The sequence below is a fragment of the Trichoplusia ni genome, chromosome 3 (genome assembly GCF_003590095.1).
Source record: "Trichoplusia ni isolate ovarian cell line Hi5 chromosome 3, tn1, whole genome shotgun sequence".
Taxonomy (NCBI): Eukaryota; Metazoa; Arthropoda; class Insecta; order Lepidoptera; family Noctuidae; genus Trichoplusia; species Trichoplusia ni.
In genome coordinates, this window is record NC_039480.1 from 4,839,780 (window position 1) to 4,867,466 (window position 27,687).

Below are 27,687 nucleotides of genomic sequence, written 5' to 3' on the forward strand. Positions count from 1 at the left end.
ATCAAGTTTCCTAAAAATATTTATAAAATTACATTTTTACTGATTTTAACTAAGTTTCTAATTTTCTCTTGAAAGCGTAAAAAAAGTTATAAATTGAGACTCCTTAAACGTTAAGTGAATTCACCCTTAAGACAAATTATTTCACGTTCTGTATATAATTGTAACATTTAATATAACGACTCTATTTAAAACATAAACATTATTTGGAAAGATAATTAAAATGTGTTCATTGGAAATGATTTCACGTAATTTTGTCCTTAAAATTTTGCGTAATTTTCGATGTTTATGTAATTTGTAACAAATACATGCGGATATAATATTAATAAAATATATTGATTCGGAAAAGGATGTGTGGTTAGAAAACAGTATCATGTTATTTTCATTTTAAAAGTTGTTAAATGTTTTTGTAGTCAGGCGTTCATATATATTAGTTTATGTAAAATCAAAGATTTTGTTTGAAATGTATTTCAATGTAAAAAAAATGTCTAAGAAAACCTTGTGTCACGTGAAACGGAAATCTGAAAACTTGCGTTGTTAGATATGTGTATCAAAATGTATTTAAAGTAATCGGCTTTTGTATATGCCGTGCCTAGTACAAATTAAATTAACAGTTTCTTTTTATTTTATCGATAATATTCATACAAGATTATAATATCTATGCTTAAATGAAAAAGATCGATTTCCAAAAAGATTATAAATTCAAAGTACTTCGTTTTCTTATTTAGTGACGCTATCTCGATACTGCACTTTTAAAAGAATTTTTTACTACCTTATTTAAGTATCTGGCTAATGCTAGCTACTATTTTTTTTATTATTTTTCTAACGTCGTTAGTGAAAAAGCATAATTATGTCCCATAGAGAAACAGAAAAATATACTATGGAGTTAGAATAAATAATCTTCAATCACAGACCCTATAAAATCAAAATCTTTACTCATTATAATATAATCCTTAACTAATTTATTTTATTTAAAAAAAAAATACAATCTAAAAGAAAAGATTAAAAACGGTGCCATATTTTCACAACAAAGTCTCTATTATCAATAATACAAGTATAGATAGTAGATTTAGGTACTTTTAAAAACATAACCTCAAAATTTGAACTTACTAAGAAAGAAAAGACAGAGCGGTATCGTTTTGACAGTAGCTAGTATCGATTTTGTAACGCGCTGCCGTATCCACGTGGCATGGAAAGTTGAAACTAAGTTAGAGACACGACTTTACAACGAAACCAGCTTGTGATAACGAAAAAGAGGTTTTTTTTATTAGAAATATGTCGTTCAGAAGCAAATGTTTGGAATGGCAGTTTTGACTAGTAGAATTGTCGAGTTGATGAAAGTAAGGGATTCTTGTTGTCTGTAATTGAATAAAGTGTAATGAAATTATTTATTCTGTGAGAAGGATATATCGTATGATCACGTATTTTACGTGATTGTATTTATGACGTATTTTTATTAACGGAAAAGATGTTTACAAGTGATGTAGAGTGAGGGAATATTTGTGTGAGAAACTAAAATGAAATAAAAGTTTACCTCTTTACTAGTTGTCCCAGCAAACGTTGTTTTACCATAGGCAGAAATATATAGAAGAATAAAAAAAAATGTTTTAGGGCTATGGAAAATACGTAATCAAAATTTCATAAGAATCGGTTGAGCAGTTACGGAGGACTTCAATTACGTACGCTGAGACGATAATTTTATATATTTGATAATCTTATCATAGAAAATTTAAATCATAACTACTTGTAATACATCTATTTTGTAAATTATCAACTATACAATTTCTATGACGTCAGTTTTCAATCTCGATTGGATACACCTTTTACGTAGGACACAACATCACGAGAACTGAAAGAGTAATCAAAGAATTCTGAAAACAAGAATTTCATGAAATAAATACGTTGAAAAGAACAATACTTGAATCAATGTAACTTCTCGTGAATCTTACCGCGTAGTTCCAATGCTTACAAATAAGGATTTATGCAGAAATTACTTTTCCCATTTTGTTGTTTATTGTTTGTTATTTTAAAACTGCGAATATAAAGGTATACGGAATGACTTGAAAGATTTAACTAAGCAGATATGTGGTACTCACTTTTTGTGTATTAAATTATAATATACCACAACTTTTAAGAAATTAAATCTAGTCTCAAACTATGCAAAGTTTGTGTTATGAGCACTAGATAACTGATAAATGTACTTATATATTTCTAAATACATACATAATATAGACAAATTACACTCATGAACAAATGATCTTGCTCATCACACAAACATTTTTCCTGGGTGGGAATCTTGCCTATGTAATTAATTTTGCAATTAGAAAGTCTGGCAAACATTAAGGGAAGATTAAGCCAGGGAGTATAAAAATCGTATCTTATTGTCCAGGTAACAGAGTTTCAGAGCTCAGGGCCCCGATTCTGCTATTACGACGGCCGATGAATGAATGGCAGTTGGATTAAATTTGAAACTATTCCTTTTCTTGCATATTGCCAACACAATAATTGGAAATTCATTGTATTGACCGTTAGTGTTTCGCCCCGTACTGAATTTCCAATTATTGTGTTGAAAAAATATTTAGAATAATAAGTGCCAATTTAATCCATTTGCCATTCATTCTCCGGCCGTTGTGAATAGCAGAATCGGGGCCCTGATAGGAAATCGCTCAGTAAGACTATATTCATTGCAACATAACCTCAACATAGCTTAGGAAAAGCCTGCCTAGCCAAGCGTCATTCCTAGATTCCCATGTTTAGAATCAATAGAAAACGCTCAAACGTATAGAAATGACATTTCTTTTCGATAAGTCACGTGAATTTGACCTGTCATGATCATACATTTGCATTTTCTCTATCAACGAGAGGAAATGCGATTGTATCCGAAAATCCGAATTATTTTCGTTCAGGTTCAAATTCGAACCCACTATTTAGCACTACTCCTGAATACCAGAATCTGCTATGATAACTAGCTAATATCAGCCATCATTGTACCTACACCTAAGCAAATAAGTAACAAGAAATATTTATTTCCCGCCTGAAAATAAACTAAATATAAAACGAGACAATAAAACGTCATCTATAGAATTCAAGTTTCCTTCAAGTCACTGCGACAGAAAGATTAAGAGCATCTTAAAATTAAGTGGCGTTTCAATTTAATAAGGTTCCTAACTCTGTAAGTCGTAAGACCTCTTTATTGTGGCTCATAAAATATGGTATCTAAGAAAACGTCACAACATTAAAAAAAAAACATAAAACCATAAAGTACAGAGTCCCCGCCGTATCGATTGAATAGAGCCCATTGACCCATATATTTCAGGACGAGCCGGAACGCGTAGACCCCTGCCGTAGCGCGCAGGTCAGAAGTAACTGCGGAGTGCGGTCAGAACACGGAACACTCAAATACTACTTAACTTTGAGTGGCCCTTTAAGTGTCGTGCTGTCTCAGTCATATCGTTAAAACGTCAATATGTGTAGCAGGACTTAAGTGTCAGAATCAGAATCCTTGTTTTAGGGTGTAAAAAATATATGTAGCGATTTAAGAATGTGAATATTTTGGGAAAATTAAAAATATAACAGTACTGAAAAACGATTTAAAAAAGTTATCATCTGTCAAATTTGGTAACCATAAGTATTGTTTTATAGCAACAATATTAGTTTCTAAGGCTAGGTCTGTAAAATTTAGTCTTCAGCTCAATCCGGTGAGACTGGCAGCCGATGACAACATAGAAAAATGTTAGAATGTTTTTTTTTTAATTTGCTATAGATTTTTCCTATCTTTAACAAAAAAAAAACAAGTAAGACCCTATTTTTTATAATAATTACTCCGAGTCATACAATTTGTATTCTTTTTAAAAATATAATTAAATCGTCTTCGTTACAAACAAACCAACAGCATAAAGTCAAATTAGACCCAACACGTGTATCATTTTCCGAGCACGGACGATTGTGTAAACGCCTTTGCCGCGTGAGATGACAACCAGCTGATTGCATGCCGTCTCTTTCCCGCCCACGGAACAAAATCAATACTCAGTACGGCTAATATAGGTTGAAGTAGAATATCAGTTGTTCCTAATAAACACTTGATTCAAAGACATTTTTGTAAGTATTCAAGTAAAAAAGTAAAATCAGTTGTTTTGCGAGGGAATTTCCGCCATTTTGAAATGTTTTAGCTGTCAAAAATATTGTAAAGCAATCAATATAATTACTTACTTATTTTTTATTGTTATTTTAGTTGTTTTTGAGATTTTAGGTTGTTAAAATATATTTCTGTTATTTAAACAGTTTATTTAACAGTAAATTAGGTTTTCAAGTCGCAGTTGTTAGCGAGAGGTCATTGACTTCGCATGCCTAACTTAATCGTGATATAGATACCCGTGGGCCTGGACTATGTTATATAGCACTCGAATAGAAAATTATCAAAAAATTGAAATTTACGGGAATTACATTTTTTTTCAATTGGGCCTGGACTTTGTTACATCGCATTAGAATAAAAATGACCAAAAAACTTAAATTTACGGGAATTACATTATTTTTCAATAAGTGACGTGACTTTGACTTGCAATACATTGAGTGTATTTTATTAGTGTTAGCGCTCGGAGTAACATATTTAATAAATAAAAATTTTATTTTTGTAGTTTGCCCATAAGTCAACGAAAAAAAACAAATTCATTATAACTTTTTTAAAAGATACCTTTTTTTAATTAATTTGAAGTTTTCTTCTGGAAGAAACAATGTCGCGGCTTTCTCATAATAAATTACTTTTTCTATTCAGTCAAAAAGAGAACTGCATTCATATGACGGTCAGCTGTTTTGAAAATAACAAATTTATAGTTACATTAACAATGTCCTTATAGTAAGGTATTAAGATTCAATTTCCTGTACCACATTTACACACATAAGTTTGCTATTCACCCTATTAGCTGAATTGCACCCCTTCTGTAAGTTTTACTTTTAAAATAAGGGTTCGTATTGTGTTAATTATTATTGAGATTATTGTTTTTGACTTTAAATAACCAGTTACATGTTTATTCACTGATTTAAGGGAACATTTTCAATGCTGTTCATATCAGAGGATGATTTTTTTTTAATCTGTCAATAAGTCAATCTTTTGTTCAAGATTGAACAAATATTGTTAGAGATTCGCAATGGAAATAATTTCTTTCACTTAAACTAAGTGTTAACTATAAGAAATGATTACTGAAAGAACATTGATGAAATTTAAACTATTTAAAAGACTGTAGAAAAGTGTCAATTTTACAAGTGACGCCGACTCAATCAAAAGTGTTATCTTTCTTCGTCACGAGACTTCCAGGTGTTACTTTTATATTTTACAATTTGGCAATAATCATCGCAATTTCCATGTCGTGCTGGTCTTGCGGTTACATGTGGATCTGTATGCACGGTGTGCAGGTTCGGTATAAATTAACAATGTGACTTATTCAACATTTAAAAGTATTTTTTTTTAAACTGTGAATGAAAACATCGTGAGGAAACCTTTGATTCTAAATATTGGAATCTGCAATTACCTGTAGTGAGCCAGCGTGGTGAACAATGCTCAAATGTTCCCTGCACGGGAAAAGGCCTATGCCCAACAGTGGGCCATTGAAAGGCTGGGATTATGTATGTAATCTTTCCACTTGTAGAAATATATACTAGTTTTCGTAGCTAAAATCTTAAAGGCAATATTAACCTCAAAATATTATGTGGCCAAGTATATTAAGCTTACATTGCCCGCCAAAAGGCTTTTATACCTGCCACACTGCGGCGGGAACCTCTTGACTTAACGACTGACTTAATACCGCCATTTTTCCTTAAATTCCCGCCTTATTTCTATGCGGTATCATAGAGCATGAATGTTTTTTTATTTACGTTAAAGAGATGTATTTTTATTACATATTATTTGAATAAATTCTACTTTTTTAGTTATTGCCATTTAACTAACTTAGCTAGCTTAATCTTGTGCGTCATTTTTTGATCAGTTTGTTTTCCTGTCGTTTATTAATAACACTGGTTCTTAGTTACACAGGGAGCCGACCCCAACATAGTTGGGAAAAGGCTCTGCAGATGGCCATGATATACAAAAAGAGTTGGGAAATCCTTTATTTATTAAAAAACTGACCATCATACCCTCTAGTCAAGTGAAATTTCTGAAAGAGTCGATAGTAGATATAAAATTTGATAGAACCCGCTGAAATGTATGAAAATAACATTTAGTTGCGCTTTGTCACGTGACTTTGACCTGTCGAACCCACTCATAAATGCGGACAACATCACATACATTGTTCTGAACCCAAAGTAAGTTGCTAAAGCACTTGTGTTATGGAATTCAGATACAACGAAGGTACCACAAACACCCAGACCCGAGGCAATGTAGAAATGACAATTTTTACATTGACCCGCCCGGGGATCTATCCCGGGACCTCAGAGCTAGCGACACCTTGAAACCGGTGCGTACGCCACTCGACCACGGAGGTCGTCCAATATCTTTCTATTAATCCTAACGATTATTGTAATGTCACTCGGTTATATTTTTATAGTAACTATCGCGAGAATGATTCATTTTTAACCGATGTGACCATGGTTTACCCACGCGTATGTATCGGGAGTGCCCGACTAGTTTCGGACCCAACCGGAGTCCTCAATGAGGATGACGCGGCGGGCTTGCGAGTCGACCTGGTTCGAAACTAGTCAGGCACTCCCGATAAATACGCGTGAGTAAACCGTTACATCAGTTAATAATGTCACCTGGTTAGGTAGTACGTAAGATAAATAGGTTAAAACGATTCTCTTTGAAAATCAATATCGCCTTACATATTGTTAGCCAATATAACACGCGACGACGCCCATACATGTGTTAATTTATTTATATATATAATATAAAGTTAATCTGTAGATCACGCCTCTGCATCAACCGTGGAAAATGTTCTATTTTACTGTCTCTGACAGCTAGCAAAACTGCATGTTGGTAACATTGACGGATGAAAATATATCTTTTTAATCGACTTCAAAAAGGATGAGGTCCTAATTTGTTTTTTTTTTATGTTTTTTATCTAAGAATTCTATGAGTGGGTGAACCGATTTTATTCACAGTGATTCTATTCTAATATTATAGAGCTTACAGATTTGTTTGCTTCTACAACTAGAGCTCCTGGTCCGATTTGAAAAACTAAGTGCGAGATAGCTCGTTTATTACTTAAGGCTATAAAGTAGCAGAGCTGTTATGAAAGTTATACTACAAAAACGTGTAGAGCTTACGTACACTCTAAAACTTTGATTCCGATTAAAAAGAAACTTTATTGACATCGTCTTAATCTCGGAGACAAATTTTCACCCTACAGACATTTCACTATATTTTGTGACGTTCAGCAGAGCTACTTGGCAGATTATTTTGATGCTATAGTCCATGTGTTCTTTAGCTAGTAAATACCTTGGATTTCAGAGCGTCCTTCCTAACGTTAAGATTGCAGTTTAAACAACATTTTTGCCCAGCTTACATTACAAGCAAGTAACTGTAACAAAACGCCGCGGCTACGCTATTGTTCGCTGTTTGTTTGTATCGAAAACGGACGTTAAATGGCAACAGAAACTCACTTATGTATCAAGAAAATGTGGTAAAATGTCGGCGTCTAAAAATGGAAGAAAAAGTATGAACTGTCAAATCGTTTTTTTTTTCTGGCACTTCATGGTTAGTTGTCAAATAGTTCTTCTCCAATCACGGGGGTTCTACCCCCGTAATTTGTGGCTTAAAATAAAATGCGCTCTTTGTGCATCTTTTTCGTAAATTATTTTTTAAGCACGCACGCATACCTACGTCTCTATTTGAAACATTAAAAAACAAGGAACATTACTCTGAGTAGCGCTTACAAATCGCTTTATTTTTTGAACTGACAGAAAATCGCTTTTCGAAAAGGAATGTCCTTCATATACATTTGATGTTTTTCTGTAGCTTTTCTTTGGCTATAGGGCCTAACTGTTTTGGATCGAATCTACAGCCCTGTGCATACAATGACGTCGGTAGCACGACAAGGACACACATACCTGTTATTTGACGAGCAAACTAATTTAAACAAGCGTTTCAACGGAAGGGAGTGCGCGTTAAATATTCAAGGATTTACCGAATTAATAACCGTGGTACAATGTAACTCGGTTACTTATTATTTATAGTACTCTAAACTGGCGCGGACAGATCAATAATATATGATGCGGAGGAAGATCGTTTGTTTAACTTAGGATTAGGCTGAATGGGCCATGTGGCCCAAATTAAGGCACCTATGGATTTGTGTAGCGTTTGTTTTCGGAGTAAACTGTCAATTGTTGAAATTTAAGTTCTCAGTAAAACATTTGAATGAACGTCTGCACCCTGATTCGTTATACACCGCTTCGTAAGTGCGTTTGCTGAACAGAAAAAAAATAACTTAACAGTAGCAAGAGTAAGAGAAGACTTGGTTAAAAAAGGTCTGTTTAACCAGAAAATTATGATCTTATCAATGAAAATACAGATAATCTATTAATCAAGGTCCATGGTTTGAGATATCACATATAAGAGTTAAAAGTCATGTCATTTTACGGCACATTTTCGTACATACTATATCTGCCTAAAATATGAGAAGTTTCAGCTATAATCATCATAAGTATTTAGTGAAGGAATTATCTTTATATCTGTTAAAAATAAAATTATGAAAAAGAAGAAAATAAATTCTAACCTACAAATTTAAAATTCCGAACATTAATCACAAGTCCGAAATTTTATTACCCATCAAGTTTGGCACAAGAATTATCCCATTCAGCCAGTAAGGTTGTTAATTTATAAAGTAGATAATGGTCTCGGCTTGTCTGGGTGCCCTATATACGGAGCTAAGGCATCGTTCGTCCCGGGTTGACCTAAAAACGGTTTGCCTCCAACATTGCGTTGTTATCGTAGATTTAATGCTTCATAGAGGCGTGGCTGATTTGAATATTCCAATGCTATCTGTCAAAAATGACATTACGTGTTCTGTCATTGGGGTTTCGTAATCTTTTAATTTGTTTTTAATATAGTGCTGCTGCAGTCGTGTTTTTTTTATCCGTGGTAAATACTTGTACCTACTGACAGATTACTATTCAAGAATAAAAAATAAATTGTAAGTAAAAAGGCTAGGTTCTTTCTATATTTGCGGTTATTTACGAAAGACTGCGGTGGTTTTAGCCCAAAGTGATAAAAGTACAGAATTTTAGTGGGTCACAAAAATATATTGTTTTTCTAAATTATGCTCTTTTCATTTCAAAATCGTTACCATACATTTAATACATCCTTCGAGATATGAAGGTTTTTCTCGTTAAAGGCATTGATCTATGCGTGTATAATGACCGAATTCCTTTGAGAACAGACGCTGAGATTCCACAACGATATAATATTTAAGCGTATCCGCAAGCCTACTGCGGCAAAAGATGAATGATTTATTATCTTTCAGCAAGTTAAATCAGTTATTAAGGGTGCCGAGAAATTGCGTTATCACTTTGATGTAAATAGGTAGGTTTCATCACTGAAGACGTGTTAAAATAATAATTAAATGATCTAATTTTAACCTGGATAGGTTGTCTACACTAAGTTGAAATACGGAAATTCGTTTAAAACCCGCGCTTTTTGCTAGATTGATATCATTTAACTTAGTTTAATTTCAAAATAATTAAAATGGCGTCGCATTAAATACAAAAAGGCTGACACAATCAACTTTTTTTTCGAACATTGTATGTCATTGATCACAAGACACTCAGCCAATATATTTATTATAATATATTAGCAGGTTGTGTAGCAGTTTATATATAAATCCCTGTTACAGCTTACCCCGGCCCGTCCTATATACGATGTTTTCAAGGCTGGCTGTGACCCACATACGAGCCGCAGTGCGACGGAGCCCAGATTGCGCGCGAAAATTTTTCTACTATATTTTGTGTTGGCAACACTTTGAGCATAGAGTAGAGTGAAGGTTTTTTGAATAATGAATGCAGATGTATTTATTTACTTCCTATATATATTCTCTTTTGGTTTTATTTATAGTTTCTTTGAAGTTTTAGTGTTTGAGATACTTTGTGAATGGATAGGTTACTTTTATGTAACATCTAATGTTTGGGCTAGAATTTAATTGATACAAGAGAACTTGATAGGACGAATTTTTATCTGCATTTATAAAGTAGGAAGGATTATAACCTGCTCTTATGAAATGAAGTTATGCAACAAATTAAGTGAGGATAATTATTAAAACTTTTTGTTTTGATTAACATCAAGTAAGGTACGGATGGCGCACATTGGGGGAGGCCTATGTCCAGCAGTGGACTACTAAAGGCTGATGATAATGATGATGATGATGAAGGTACCGATAGCCAGGTGAAGGCCTTTCTACATAGCCCTTGTCAATACACAGCTTTAATTTGTGTCACTGTCACACAAATTAAATGCTTCCTAAATAAATAATCGCCGTCAATCGCATGCAGTCATAGCGCCACGCCACCTTTGACTACAATCGAAATAAATAAAATAATAAATCGTAATGTCCTGGAAGTCGAAGTCAAATATTTTTGCTGGTTTGAAGGATTTATCAAAAATTTACATATTTAAAGTGCTTCAATGAAATGTTACTTTTTGTTTTGTTACTCATCTGCCGTTGGTTTAATTAAACATTTTCAACTGTTCTACAATGAACTTAATATTTGATTAAACATCGCATTAGTTTAAACAGTAACCCTGAAAATATTTTCTATCTAGGTAAATAAAGCTAATTTATATAACGTTCGAGCTCCCAAAAAAATTTCTACGTTCCGTAAACTACCATGCGACATTATTGGGTGAATTTCCCGGACCCAAAAATTGCGTGGCATCGATGAAATCGGTACTAAAAAGCATTGTTATAATGTTCTAACATTTTTTTTTAGGTAGATGACATAAAAATCTATCTGTAGCACTAAATATTTTATTAATATAATTAATAGGTTTTCCAGAAAAAAAAGTTAAACCACATAATCTTTCATCGCCGTGTTTGTCCACGACTCACCTTGATGTATTAAAGTCATCATTGATCAAAAATGTATCGTTATTTATATTAAAACTTAGTTTTATTTGGTTCGTGAATAGTTAGAGTATTGACTCGGAATACATTTATTCAAATATTTACACAATACAACGTATGGTTAATAAAAAACCATTTGTCCCAGAACTACCTTTCATCGCCATGTCCTAAACATATTTGAGAATATTGCATATTCTAACGTTTTGCGTCGCTCCCGTTTTGCGTTAAACGTTGCAAATAAGTAACGTCGAAAGGCTAGACAAGGAACGACGTGTGTACGTGCCTGCGTTTTCGAGCTATAATTAAAAGTATTCAATTTTTTTGGTACTGGACATTTTTTCTTTCATCGCCGTGGATAGGTCTAACTTCTATTTCTGTAAAGTTGTATACGTCCCTAATGTCACTTGTGATAAATAAAACACTAGGATCCAGAGAAGACAAATTTAATGAAACGTAGCCGCGGAGTCATTCTTTGCTCAAAAATCTTAACACCGCGATACAGAAAGGTGACGTCACAGTCATAACGCCATCTTTTGAATAATGATCAAACTACAACAACATAAGTTATGTATAAACTGTCATAAAAACATGTATTAAAATATTGTAAAGAAAATGTAACACTAAACCATTCATAAAACTTGTACATGCCACCCACCAAGGACATAATGGCGTTATGTCCTTTCACAAATTGCATAGATACCACCCACCATGAGGTCAGGGGCAAATCTAAATAATAACTAAACATCTTAAATTCTTAAATTATCGTAACGTGAAACTTAACTAACATGAAATGAAATCACATCATTTTGCGACAGGCAAGATACATAATTTTGATGTAGGTCTTTTAATAAGTGATCCGTTACACTTGAGAGTTACTACTCTTGTAACCTTGTCCAAACCAGGGTGTCTGTCTACAACCTTACCTAAAAGCCAACGGGCAGGAGGCAAATTATCCTCCTTGATCAAAACTACATCTCCAATATTGGGTTCTGGAATATGTTTTGTCCATTTATAACGCTGTAACAACTGAAGCAAGTACTCAGCAGACCACCGTCTCCAAAAATCTTGCAACATGCGTTGAGTAACCTGCCAACGTCTCAGGTTACTGATGTTTGAGTGTTCATAATTCCGTTCAGGAACCGCTATCAGAGGCTCACCAATCAGAAAATGACCAGGTGTTAAAGACGTAGGATCTGAGGAATTGTCAGACAACATTGATAACGGCCTGGAATTGAGGCAAGCTTCTACTTGAGACAACAGTGTAGACATTTTTTCGTAAGTAAGTGTTGAATTACCTATCACGCGTTTCAGGTGGAACTTCGTTGACTTCACTCCGGCTTCCATGATATTCCTTTCATTCTAATATCCTTCATTTCTTCATCAAACTCTTGCCTCTGAACATGTCTTATACATGTTTTTGTTGCGTCTTGTATTTCTTCAGGAGTTAAATACTTGTCATGTCTTTGGCCACCTTGATCCTTCCATCTCAAGACTCTTCTACAATATGCTATCACCCGCACTAACCTTTGGAGATTGGAATACTTTGTCCATACAGGAACTTCCTGTTGAGTTTCAGTCGCGACGTGCACCTTAATTGTTCGTTTCTCCGTGTTAGTGACAATTGACTTTGGTCTTGAGTATTCAATTGTCTCTTCATGAAGCCACGGTGGTCCTTGACTCCACAGTGAGCTACATGCAAGTTCCTGTGATGTCAAACCTCTGGATGCAAGATCTGCATAATTATGCGTTGATTGGACATGCGCCCAATGTGAGTTGTCAATGCGAGAAAGAATCGTGGAGACTCGGTTTCCAACGAAAGTAGTCCAATGACTTGGATGTTTACTGAGCCATGCTAACACGATTGATGAATCAGTCCAAGCGCGTATATGAGGAGGTGATATCTTCATCACCCTAGCGACTTCAATAATAAGTTCAGAGAGTAAGACTGCTCCCATTAACTCCAAACGCGGAACTGACTGCTGCTTAACCGGTGCAACTTTAGTTCGAGCAGTAATTAAATTAACATGATTTTTTCCTTCGGCATCAATGGTTCTGACATACACTACAGCAGCATAAGCGGCAATTGACGCGTCGCAAAATCCATGTAACTCCACCAATGAGTCGTCGGCTTTCGTATTAATCCATCTAGGAATGCTGATCTTATTCGTCTCTACAAGGCTTGCACGGTAAGTTTCCCATTCGCTAAGAAGATCTGGAGTTAATTCTGCATCCCAGTCTAGACCAGAAAGCCAGAGCTTTTGGATGAAGATCTTCGAGATAATGATGCAGGGTGCGACCCATCCAAGAGGATCGAATAGCCGGGCGATGTCGGAGATTACTCTTCTTTTGGTAACTGGAAACTGCTGTGGAGGAAGTTGCACTGAATATTTACATTCATCACTCTGACGATCCCATGAAATTCCTAAAATTTTCACCACTGAGTCCAGCTTGATATCCCTTTCCTGCTCTTCCTTCTGCTTTGTCCTTTCAGCATGACCTTGAATTCTCTCGTTCAATTCATTGCAACTGCTTACCCATTTCTGTAGTGGAAATTGACCTTTGGTGAGTACTTCTGTTAATCTTTCATGTAGATGTAATCCTTGATCAACTGTCTGACAACCTGTCATTAAATCATCGACGTAAAAGTCATTTTTCATAATTTCAGATACGTCAGGGTAACTTCCACCTTCGTCGATTGCTACTTGCTGCAATGATTTCACTGCAAGGTAAGGAGCTGCTGCTGTACCAAAGGTAACTCTTACTAATTTATATTCCTTTATTACAGATTCCGGATCATCACGCCACACTACTCTCTGAAATTCCGCATGTTCAGAAGAGACCTTCACCTGTCTGTACATTTTTACAATGTCAGCACAGAGACTTATGGGATGCATTCTCCATCTCATAATGATATGACGTAACGGCGGTTGTAACCTTGGGCCTACCATGAGGTCATCGTTAAGTGACACTCCATTTAGACCTTTCATTGAAGCGTCGAACACTATTCGAACCTTGGTTGTTGTTTTGTCTTCACGTACCACGGCGTGATGCGGTAAATAAACAGCTGAAATATTGTTAAGCTCATCACTAGGTACAGGCTCCATGTGACCAAGGTCGATGTACTCTTGAAAGACTTCAGAATATCGAGCTTTGACTTCTGGATTTCTCTTGAACTTATTTTCAAGCAGATGGAATCTTTTTATTGCGAGATCTCTGGAACTTCCGTATTGACATTGCGGATCTTGATCGCGAAAGGGAAGATTAACTACATACCGACCCTCTTTATCACGGTGAGTAGTTTGAGCAAAAATGTTCTCACAACGTTGCTCCTCATCAGAAAGTATTTTCTGATCAGGTATGACAGACTCTATTTCCCAAAACTGTCGCAAAACTGCGTTGTCATCAGCCTGATCTGAATTGCTGTGAATGACATGATGACAATGAATAGGGTCATCACTTGTTGAGATTTGTCCAGAAAGGATCCAACCAAGTACAGTATTCTGAGCGATAGGTGCGTTTGGAGAACTCTTAATTAAACCATCTCTCAGAACTTGGCCATATATTTCAGCACCTAGTAAGATGTCTATCTTACTTGGTGTGTGAAAATCTGGATCCGCTAATGTAATCTGTGTCAGCTCCGGCCAACTGAACACCTCTAATTTTTTAGATGGTAAAATCGATGTTATGCTGCCTAAAACAAAAGCATGCACTTGGATACTAAAACTAGGGTCTAGGCGTGAGTGAATAGTCACTGTGACTGCATACTTAGAGGCAAACGCGCTCTTCTCGCCGCCTATTCCTGATATTACCGTCTTCACTGGAGTCTTTTTTAGTCCTAGAAGCTGCACTGCTGATTCTGCTATGAATGATGCCTGAGATCCTTGATCTAATAGCACTCTCAGCAGTTGAGTAGAGCCACTTCTTGTCTGTGCTTCGACAAGAGCAGTAGCTAACAAAACTTGTTTAGGTAAAGACCCTTTTGAAAAATATGATACTAAATTAGAGGGTGACGGTTCATCTTCTGAAAGCGATGCCTGAACTCTGGATACCGCTGATTTAACTTCAGTTGCTATGTGGGAGTTTTCATTAGGGACAGCTGAGTTTGAGACCGACTGAGGATGTAGTAGTGAGTGATGTCTTCGCTTACATATACGGCATGAGCCATTATGACGACAAAACTTAATAGAGTGGTTGGAGTTTAAACAATTGAAGCATAAACGCCTGGTTTGTACAAAGTTATGACGAGCTTCATAACTCTCCTTTGCAAACTTTTTGCAATGTGCAATTTTATGACCTTCCTCGCAGAATGGACAAGTCACTTCGTTAGGTTTATTATCACTACTAATGACATGGTGCGTTGTTGCTTTCTTAATAACACTAGCAGTAGGTTTGTTTGTCCCGGCATTCAAAAACTCGAGGGCCCGGAATCTGGCTTCCAAAAAATCTTTGAATTCCAAAAGTACGGGTAACTCATCCTTAGAACTCAATTTAGTTTCCCACTGTTTTCGAGATTCAAAATCTAACTTTGAGCTAATAATGTGAATGATTATGATGTCCCACGTACTGATGTCAATTCCTAGATTTTTCAGACCATTCAGACATTCCATAGTTGTGTCTAGTAAACCCTTAATGCTATTTGAGGACTCTATTATATTAGCCTGACTTAATAAGCGCTTTAACAAGCAATTGGAGAGAAATCGCTTATTATTATATCTACTGTGAAGCAACGACCAACATTCTTTATAATTGTCTGAAGTGACTGCAATATGCCTGACAAGTTGTTCTGCTTCTCCCGACAATAAACCTTTTAAATAATGCATTTTTTGAACATCTTCTAAAGTATCATTTTTGTGTACTAACGATGTGAATAAATCTTTAAATGTTGTCCACTCCGCATAGTTACCAGAAAACTTTGGAATGCATATTTTTGGTAACTTAACACTGTTAGATGTTGAGTGGTCATTTGTCTTTGACTTCGGATCTGAACTATAATAACCAAATTTATTTAAAACCTCTTTCAATTGAATTTTGTGGAAAATGTACAGTTCTTCGGTAATATCATAAATATCATCCACAAAATATTTATCAGATTTTCGCTGAACATCTGAAGCATTCTGCACTATGTTGTTATGAGTTGATGAAAATTCCTTCCACAAAGCTTCAAGTGATTCTAATCTAGTTTCAACATATATTTTGGTTATTCGATCTTTAGGCGCCTTTTTAAAGTTTATCTGAGCTTTTTCTATAAGAACCCTTTTATCATTTTGCAATTTATACATAGCCTCCATGACTTTGAATGTTCAAACAACAAATAATTGAAATAATTCAATGTTAAAATTTCGACTAAGATAAAATAACCACCAAAGACAAATTTCCACTAATAATAACAGACACAAATATCAATCAGCACACAAATAGTAATATCCTAGAATTTATACTAAAGACATCCACGATACTGAAAAAAATATTAAGTCCAATAATTTTAGAAGACTACTTTCTTCTATCTTGAAACTTGCACATTAGCAAATAGATAGTACTCACGACTTAGTCTTTAACAAACCACACTGGCACTAGCGCTGACTCCAACTCCGTGATGACTGCGTAGCCCCAAGAGCGGGCTGCCTGCTGCGCTATCGCACAGGCTTCACCTCCTCTGCTGGTGCTGATGACGTCCAGCAACCCTGCGCCAACTCCGCTCCACTGGCCCTGTCCAGTTCAGGCCACCCTGCGCCGGCTGCTGGTCCACACTCCCCGGCTGCACACCACTGGTCACCACTGCTTACTCCACTCTTGCACACCAGTTTGGGTGAGCGGCGCTTCACGGCGATCCACCCTGGTCTCCACACCGAGATTCACTTCAAACACTTCGGCACTGATCACTCACTTCTAGTTCACTTTATCCGACTCGATAGGACCATGTAAAGTTGTATACGTCCCTAATGTCACTTGTGATAAATAAAACACTAGGATCCAGAGAAGACAAATTTAATGAAACGTAGCCGCGGAGTCATTCTTTGCTCAAAAATCTTAACACCGCGATACAGAAAGGTGACGTCACAGTCATAACGCCATCTTTTGAATAATGATCAAACTACAACAACATAAGTTATGTATAAACTGTCATAAAAACATGTATTAAAATATTGTAAAGAAAATGTAACACTAAACCATTCATAAAACTTGTACAATTTCAATAAGTTTTTAATCTCGATTGAGCATTCAATACAATGCCATTTATATTTAGCTTATTTGTAAAGTGTTCATTACTGTGAATTATTACCAGTTTTTTAGTAAATTGAATTATACCCCTTGATTTTCATCGCCGTGCTCTCATTTCCGTGGTTTCCGTGGACAAAATTTGCTATGGCAATGAAAAAAAATACACGGGAATGAAAAAAATATCATCGCCGTGCCTTCTAAAACAGTTTCCTTTCATTGCCGTGGCCACGTGTTTCATTTCCGTGACTTATGTTTGTTTCGCCACTAGACAGGAATGTATCTATTTATAGTTATATTATAAAAATAATATCATGTGTGACTGGATTTTTACACATTATATTCTATTATTATTGCGTATAAATTAATAGTATTTATTTTTGTTTCAATGATTAACTTTATCATTTAAATATTCTTGTACACTATAATAACATTTCATTGCCATGGACGCCTGTTTCATTGCCGTGCATGCATGTTTCATCGCCGTGGCACGGAATTTTCAATCTTGTATATCTCGTTAGTTTTTTAAGCTATCTGCTAGATATTAAGCAAAACTGTATATCTGATCGAAAACTTGAGAAAACACTATTTTTTATTGTTCTAAAGTTGAAGAATAAAAAATCCACGGAAATGAAGATTTTTTTGGACCTGTTGAAATTCACCCTATTATGGTAATAAATAGCGTTGCGGTTGCGGCAGTACCTAGCTTGGACAGGCTCTGCTTAATGGGCTATTAAAACTCTTTAATGTGACCTTTTTCTATTGTTATATTGCTATATTCTGAACTTAATTGTTCATAAGTTACATTACTCCTCGCGCTAACGCTGACGAATCACTCAAATGTATTGAACTGACAAGTCAAAGTCACGTCACTTGTCGAAACGGAATGTCATTCATATACATTTGAAGTTTTCTATTCTAACACGATGTTACATTGTTATATCTCACTTAATAAGTCCTTAAAAAGATCCAGAGAAAATAGTTTTTACTAAATTTAAATGGTTGTTAAAACGTGCATGTGTACGAATTAACGATAAGATAAAGTCGTAGGTTATACAGGAAAATAATAACTGTATAGTAGGTACTTTATGTAATGACTAGCTGTTGCCCGCGACTTCGTCCCCGTGGGTAGAAGATATAAGTTATAATTTATACCTGCCATATTTTTTTCACATTTTCCTTTGTATCTTCGCTCCTATTAGTCGCAGCCTATAGGCGCATATAGCCTATAGCCTTCCTCGATAAATGGTCTATTCGACACAAAAAGAACTTTTCAATTTGAACCATTAGTTCCTGAGATTAGCGCGTTCAAACAAACAAACAAATTCTTCAGCCTTATGTATTAGTATAGATAATAATATTAGCCAATGATTATTTTATACAATAAAAGTAATACCAGCCTATTTACATCCCACGGCTGGGCACAGGCCTCTTTCAGTATAGGGAAGGTTCAAGCATTGATCACCACGCTTACGTAAAATTGGTGTAGATCCAGATAGTAAACTATCAGAAAATCAAATTCAGTCCAAATTTTTGCGTGAAAGAGTCACAAACATCCATACGCACAAACTTTCGCGTTTATAATATTAATAGGATTAAGCTGCCATGGTAATTTTCTGTATTAATAAAACCATTAAATCAAATGACGATTTAAATTTTAAATAATGTTAATATCCCTCATCATTTACTAAGATCCTACTAAGATACTTCATTTTGCCTGTGCTACTAAAATAAAAAAGCTTTCTATTAGTAAACGTTATTTCCAAATCTCTTCAGCGTATCCTAAGATTACCCCCCACAACGACATAAACTCACAGACTCCACCTTTTTTTTTAAAGTGAAAAAGTTTAAAATAAAAATCACTTATGAAAAGGTCAATAACTAAATATAATAAAAAATATAAAATAAACTGTTATCAGTAAAATATTTAAACCTGATTTACTGATAAGCCTGTATTGGTACGATAATGAATGTTATGATTTATATTTATAATACATAAATGTGTTGCAAAGATAATGGCAACACCTCGCAAATACTTGGAAGAATAGATAAAGCAAACGCACTAAAGACCTGTCAAGTGCGAGACGGACTCGCGATACTAAGGGTTGTAAGGCTGTAAGGATAACCGAGTGGTTGAGGTCACCTCGCCAACCTCACTGGGCTAACATACCGCGCATTCGATCCCCGCGTAGGACAACGACGATCACAATTTTGTGATCCACAAATGCTTGTCCTGAGTCTATTTAAATTGTGCATGTGGCTTGATGTCTGTGAAACCCGAAGACTTAAATTCCTTAGTTCGGCTTAGAATGGCTAAACATCATTATAATATACTCTTTAAGCACAGTTATTATGCCATTCAGCCACACTTGTCAAATGATGATCTAATATTCAGCCGTGGCTACTTCAATAGCCATAGAGTATTGATCTCTACGCTTGCTCTCTGTAATTTAAAACTGTAAAATCAGGGATTGAATGCTAAAATTCTATTAAAAGATTATTTATCACATATTTTATTATGAGTCATTCTATCAGTTGTCTGTTTATCGTAGTACATGCTTTGCCTAGTTTCGGACCGAAAAGCCATATGTGTGGAAAAGATAATAATTAAAAAAAATCCGGATGAAATTTGATTTAGGTTATGTTGTAATTTTTAGTGTTTTACAACTGAAAAATGTTAGGAAATTTTAGTTTTTAGTTCACGTAAAAAAGGATGAAAAATGGGTACAATGCGCTCGTAGAGAATTCTCTTATCGCTAGGTAATAGTTTTTCAAGGTTACTTGCATTGCCGTCGTCATTTCACGTGAATACGCCATTTTGCAGCTCCCGCTCTAACATATACCGCGTGACAGAGACAGGTATAGTTTTACGAGTGCAATAGGTAGAATCGTTTTGAAGTACTATTGACTATTTTTTTTTCTTTTTAGGTTATGTTTTCACGTAGTTTTGCTTTGAGTTATTTTGTTCTAGGTTAGTGGGTTACATTAACAGAAATGTTATGTATATTTTATTGTTCTGTGCCTTTTAGTATGATTCCCCAAAGGACACATGATTTAGAACCCAATAAACGACGCCATCTTTTTTGATCTGTCAGTTTTCTTTTTGGCGCTTCTTTGTAACTTTATGTCATTACTACATTTATCTAATGATTTTCTTAGGTTTTTGAACTCTAATCTATTATTTAAAAATATAATCTCATTGTGACGAAAATATATAAATAAATAATAAATGCGAACAACATACACTGTTCTGAACCCAAAGTAAGTTGCTACAGCACTTGTGTTATGGAATTTAGATACAACGAAGATACCACAAACACCCAGACCCGAGACAATGTAGAAATGTGAATTTTAACATTGACCCGGCCGGGGATCGGACCCGGGACCTCAGAGCTAGCGACACCTTGAAACCGGTGCGTACGCCACTCGACCACGGAGGTCGTCATCATTTACGACATAAAAAGAATGTTAGGTGATAAACTCAGTCAGAATTTTTACTATTTTTCAATTCATTTGTCGTCAAAATATATACAACTTAATTTGTTCAAAGATAAACATTGAAATCTTTTTGAAACGTCAATTAGGTAATTAATCAGTATAATCTAAACAGTTTGAATGATGATTAAGGTCAAGCAGCACTTCCTTTGTTTGATCTTTGGATGGGTGACCATTTTTTAACGTACCTGCCCTAGCAATAGTCCTGTCATACTATGATCTTTGACAGTCGTTATGTCATTACAATTTTGTCAAGCCTTACTATGTGATACTGTGTTACCCAGTAACATGTGTTGTGTTGTCAGATAGACAGTCGCTCTGTTACATACTGGTGTTCAGCTGAATCCAGTGACATTGGAAATTTACTCCAACTTCCTGATACTGTGCGGAAACATTGTTATGATAAAAGTTTTTGATTTTTACCTATTTTTCCTCCTTTTTCAAGTGAGATAGTGTTCATACATAGATATTAAGATGTTGCCAACCAATAGAAATGCCTATGTAACAATTAATAAACGTCACAGAGACGTCACTTTTCTATTTGAGTAAGTTTTACGTCAAAATATACATGACGAGAAGATATAGATAGCTGCTTTTGTTTAAAAGTAAGTAACCATGGTAACAGCCTGCGGGAGTCTTTCCACTAATCGTGGTTTATAAGATGAATTCATTATCCAGTGTTTCTGTAAAACTGAATGGCTTTTCTTATTTGACAATAAAAACTCCAATACTTATGATTTTCCCACTCACTTTCTTGTTTGTTTCTCGTTCCGGTTGTATTTTTGCAACTCAATTTTGAGGCACTTCCCAATAACGTAGCAGGCTGACATTTTCAGGGTAGCTTCAAACTCAATGTCAATGCAATTTACAACTATAAAACCATTTAAGACGTGGGTATTTCGATTTCTAAATCCTATTATTAGGCAAAAAACTAAATGTAACTTTTTTAATGTTATAGAATATATACCTTTTTATTTTTTTCAAGATAGCATTGACAAATGATGAATTTTAATTTTATTTAAAGTAAAAATCTCTCCCTTTTACGTCACATGCACGTAACAATGTCGACGATATTTTGGTTCTTAAAATCATGCTCAGATAAGCCATGTTTGCGTTTGCCAATGAGCTGATAACCTACTTCTAAAGCAAGCATAGTTCTTTTGAAATTAAAGTGTCAACAGAGCAGGTGGAGACTTTACTAGAAAGTCTTAAAAATGTTGACAAGTTACATGACTCCTCGCGCTAACGCTGACGAATCACTCAAATGTATTGAACTGACAAGTCAAAGTCACGTCACTTGTCAAAAATTTCCTTCTCATATATTTGCCGTTTTATTATACATTGAGGACTAATTTTCATACTAGGTTTTAAGCTACAAATAAACTATAGAATAAAAGTACGTAACCTATCAACCTAGATAACTTTAGATATTATTACAAAATAAAGTTAAGCAATTAGGCTCGGACTTAAATCTCGTAAATCTTGGTTTAAGCCAGTTGTTAACTATATTTTATTAAGAAAGAACAGTTGTAAATTTTACATCCCCTTTCCATTTGAAACCCACATCAAATTGCCTCGACCCTCTGATTCTACAATAAAACCTTTCTTTTATATAAAAAAAAATAACAAAAAAGGTTTAATACAAAACGTTTGTACTATCTGTGGTGATCAAACTCCAGTCGTCCCCATTCGCCCCGTTTTGACGTTTCGTTTATCGTACGTTGACCTGACATGCAAATTCGACTCAGCCATAACTGGTAATGTTGGTCTGTCTTTGATAACAAGAACAGAACGTGTTAAATACTCACAGCTTATGCAAGAACAAGACTTGGCTGAGTAAAGTTCTTAAATGGATAAGTAAGGGCAATATTTTGGTATTGTTGTATTTTAACTAGCTGTTCTGTTGACCACAGTGCCCGTTACAAATTGTAAATGATACTAGGGGATCATAAAATTGTGATAACAATTATCCTTTGTGTTAATCCTGATTATAAACTAATGAATATAACTAACTAACCAATAAATAACAATATGTGTACCAAGTTTCGTCTAAATCCGTCCAGTGGTTCATGAGGTACAGTGTTGACCGATGGTTTCACAGACAGACAGCGGTGCCTCAGTTATAGAGTTCCGTTTTGTATTAAGGATTATTATTCTTATTAACTTAAAGGTTTTTGTATAAGAAAGTAACATTACTCAGGTCAGCCATTACTACTAACCACTTTGTATGTGTGTATTTATCTCTTTCACGCAAAAACCACTGAACGGATTTCGACGAAACTTGATATACAGATAGTTTATTACCAGGATTAACATATAGGATAGATTTTATCCGGTTTTATCCTTTTTATTTGGGTCCGCGGCCCACAGCTGGTATGACTATAATTTGTCAACACGTCAGGGGTCAGCCAACACATGAACTGTTCTTATCAGTTGACAAACAACTCAATCACGCGATATCTGTTATCACGAACAGGTTACTTATCTGTATTTTGACGAAATCTCATCATGTGGTATTGGTGTTGGTATATTTAAGGTAGAGTTGCCATCCCTCTGGGTTTGGTTACATTTGTCATAGTTTTGAGGTATCCGGAGAGCTTTCTGCCTTATTTTTGGTACGGGTTTAAAAATAAAAAAAACCCGATGGATCGATGACTTGAATAAACCTAAAGTTTTATAAGAATTAAGCAATAGTATCAAAATCAAATGTCATTTATTCAAATTAGGCTACTAAGTAGCATTTTTTGAAGGTCAGATTATATTGGACAGCACCCAGTTTCGCCCACCCTTCACCACTTCCTTTTTATAAGTGCTATTGCTGTGAGAGAAAAAACTTTATGTATAAGAAAGCGTTCTTCTTCTCTTCTATAAATTTGCCGAGTCCAACAGGGTCCGCATTTGTGTCTATATGTATATTACAAACTACCAACTGTTAATTTATGGAAGCAATAAAGATTGAGTATCTATTGAAGTAGCTAGCTCGTACTGGATGCGGAAGACGGAGGACCGGGTGTTGTGGTGCAACTTGGGGTACGCCCATAGGAGCGACTGCCTACCTGACCTCTTCAACCCAGTTACCGACAACACGATATCCCTTGGTTAGACTGGTTCTCAGACTTTTTAGCTTCTAACTCCCTGTAACCACTGTCAAAGATGTACGCAAACCAGTCGGGACCCACAATGATTGATGATCCGAAACACGGAGAACGTTGATATCACATATCCGGTCACCCATCTATGAACTGCCGCGCCAATCGTTACTTAACCTGTGATCGGTTAACCAGTGCGCCTCTTAGTTACAAGCTGTAATACAAATTAAACGATTATAAATGAATGAATCAGACTCGTTATTTCGTAACTCCCATACTAAATAGACCATCTCATATCTTATCGTTTTTTTCTAATTTATTGACAGTTTTGACAGATCGCTTTTATCTCGTTGGTATGAAATCACAGCTGTATACCGCATATATACAATTTCGTATCCCTTTCTTTAATATTTATGATGTTAACATTATATAAAATTTTAAAAACCTTCGAAAATAACTCAATACCAATTTTAAACAGCTCAACCGATTTTTATTATACATGTATAAGAACTGTCGCAAATAATTTACATTTAATACAAACTATATTAAACGCTCAAACCGTTCGGGAGCTACAGATAGAACGACACGTCAAACTCATAACACCCCACTTTTTGAGCCAAGGGTTAATTTGAAGAGACAGCGACCCCTGAGTTTGTATTGACATTTCTTCTCAGGGTAGTCAGATAGGAAATGACAACTCTAGCTATGTAACAAAAAGACATTCAAAAGCGATGATATATCCTACTTATAGATTAAATGATTTCATTACATTAGCTCTTACAAAAACATTCTATTGCTATTCATCCCTTTTCAATATGATTTTCGTTAATTCACTACATAGATAGCCGAGTGGTTGAGGTCCCCATGTGTGCATGCGTGTTCGAACCCCGCATAGGACAAGTATTTGTGTGATCCACGAATGCTTGTCCTGAGTTTCGGTGTCTTTGTGCATGTGACTTGAATATTTATAAAACTCCCCGCGAACACATTAAATAAACGTTTTCATAAAAAAAACTTCTTAAATCGTATCGTTTCATAACACACGCAAGTAACAAGATCATCTATAGATAAGGCTTCTGAGATAAATATTAGATAAAGACAATAAAACCTTGATAATATATCCAAGCGTGGGCCTATTAACAAGTTACATTACTCGTCGCGCTAACGCTGACGAATCACTCAAATGTATTGAACTGACAAGTCAAAGTCACGTCACTTGTCGAAACGGAATGTCATTCTCATACATTTTTTAATTTAATATTCCACAACTTGTCACACAACACCCAAGTCTTTAAAAACTAAGCAAAGCTTGTATTATGAGTTCTGGATAACTGTAAGACATAGTTATATAGTTCTAAATATATACATAATATAGATAAATTACACCCAGACACCAGAACAAATGATCGTGCTCATCACACAAACATTTGTCCTGGATGTGAATTTAACCCACGACCTCCGGTATAGCAGTCAGGCAAGCACCACTAGACCAACTTGTAATACAATACAACATTGAATAGGCGTTATGGACTATGTGGAAGAAAGACAGCGCTCTGCGAACTAAACTCTTTCACAAGTACAACTGTCATATATTTATACCTTTATTAGTTACTAGCTGTTGCCCGCGACTTCGTCCGCGTGGTTAGAAGATATAAGTTATGATTTATATCTACCCTGTTTTTTCCCCATTTTTCATTGTATCTTCGCTCCTATTAGTCGCAACGTGATGGTTTATACCTTAAAACCTACCTCGATGAATGGTCTATTCAACAAAAAAGTTTGAACCAGTAGTTCCTTAGATTAGCTCGTTCAAACAAACAAACAAACAAACTCTTCAGCTTTATATATTAGTATAGAAGTATAGATTCCTCAGAGCCTGTCAATTTCTCAGTGACTTCTTTAACTTGTTTCATGTTATTTATCAATTCACCGAAGTCTAGACTACTTGAATAGGTATTTTAGTAGTCATGTTAAATATCGTAAACACGATATACCATTACTTTAAGCCATATAACCAAAGATAATTTTCATGCAAAGAGGTTGCATGATACATATTTAACGACAAGAATTCAAAACCTCCTTGCTGAACATTATGCAAATTTAAAAAAACAACATCGTCAGTATGCAGTATCGCACGAAACGACAATATCTAAGATTACAAAAAAAAAATTCTAACAACTTCCGTTCGCTTCGTTCTATTTTCGAATTGCTAAGCTAACCTAATTTCCTGCTTCGCGTGCGATTGGCTGCATTGTGGATTCTGTCAGTTGGCGGTACTGGAAGCCTGTTAAAGTTGCCAGCAAGTTTATTGGAAAGCTGTGTTGTTATATTGAAGTATTTATTTGAATAGTTTGAATATACGACCTTATTTTGGGGTACCTATGAAAACCATGTTTTTTGATAATAAAAATAGATAAAAAATAAAACAGCACTAACACTTTATTTAGAAGCTTTTATTTAACTTGAATGTATGTCTTTTTTTCACTTCATTTTTACAGTTACTATAGTCAGAAGTCAGATTGTCTGACAATCAGTCTTGCTAGGGGGTTGTTGCCTGTAACTGGGTTGAGGAGGTCAGATAGGCAGTCGCTCCTTGTAAAACACTGGTACTTAGCTGCTTCATTTAGTCAGACTAGCCCTTGTTAGACAGATAGGGATTATATTTCCTATGACACTCATAAATAACGCAGGCTTCTATTAGTAAAATAGTTTCTAGATAGATTTATTTGTTATTGAGATTATCTACAACATCTCAACCAAACAAACTTAACCTCTTTACAATCTTAATATATATAAATCTCGTGTCACAATGTTTGTCCTCAATGGACTCCTAAACCACTTAACCGATTATAATAAAATTCGCACACCATGTGCAGTTCGATCCGACTTGAGAGATAGGATAGTTTAAATCTCAAGTTATAGTCGCAATTTCTTCTAACCACGCGGGTGAAGTCGCGGGCAACAGCTAGTATTAATATAGATTAATAATTTATAAACATTATGTTCATGAGTAATATGATTTTATCAACACATGATGATGAAAGATAGTCCTGTCCTATTAATTTCGAAGCTTCCGCACTTTTGGAATATCGGAAATTAAATAGAGTGTTTTTATAATGCTTTTACAATAAGTATAATAAGTTTTCTTTTCGATAACTTAAAAGGATTACCAATAAAGATGGCAGTCACTAGTTAAAATCAAACAGTTTTTGTTTCCACGTTTTTATACACTCACTTTTCTTGTGTGTTTGTTGTTCCGGTTGGATTTTTGTAAGTCAATTTGAGGCACTTCCCGATAAGCTAGCTGGCTGAAATTTTCAGGGTAGCTTCAAACCCGATGACAATGCAATTTACAACTATAAAACGGTTCGACTGATTTTGATAAAATTTGAATGGAGTTACATTTAAAGTCGTGGGTTTTTAGGTTTTTAAATATATTAATCTTATTTTATTCAAAATTGTCACTTGATTTTACAAAGATGTTTTTAAGGTGCCACAGATTAAAACGGGAACCTAGATATTAATATAACATCTTTGGCTGTCTCTCTTTTACCAAGTTTTATTACTGTATTTCTATTTCCTGACTACAAACGCGCTTTACTTCTTTTTTTTCATATACCTGGGCTATAATCATGGAAGTCCAGGGAGCTAAAAACATAATTTTAAAAGTCCATTCGTATTAATGGAGTTTTCACACTTAACCTCAAAATAAACTGACATCTATTTTAACTATTTTAAGTTACCGTTGATTGAACGACATTATATTTTAAATAACGCCGCAAGGAGAGTAAGGAAGCCGTATTGACAGATGTATCCTGAGGCATTGACAATATCGCATTAGAATAGAA

At 35.1% G+C, this 27,687-nt stretch overlaps 1 protein-coding gene across 1 annotated transcript in view; it reads left to right on the forward strand.

Moving 5' to 3' along the window:
• Nucleotides 1–27,687, forward strand: part of LOC113509000 (translational regulator orb2) — a 79,413-nt gene that overhangs the window by 784 nt on the left and 50,942 nt on the right. The gene's annotated exons all lie outside the window — the stretch shown is intronic.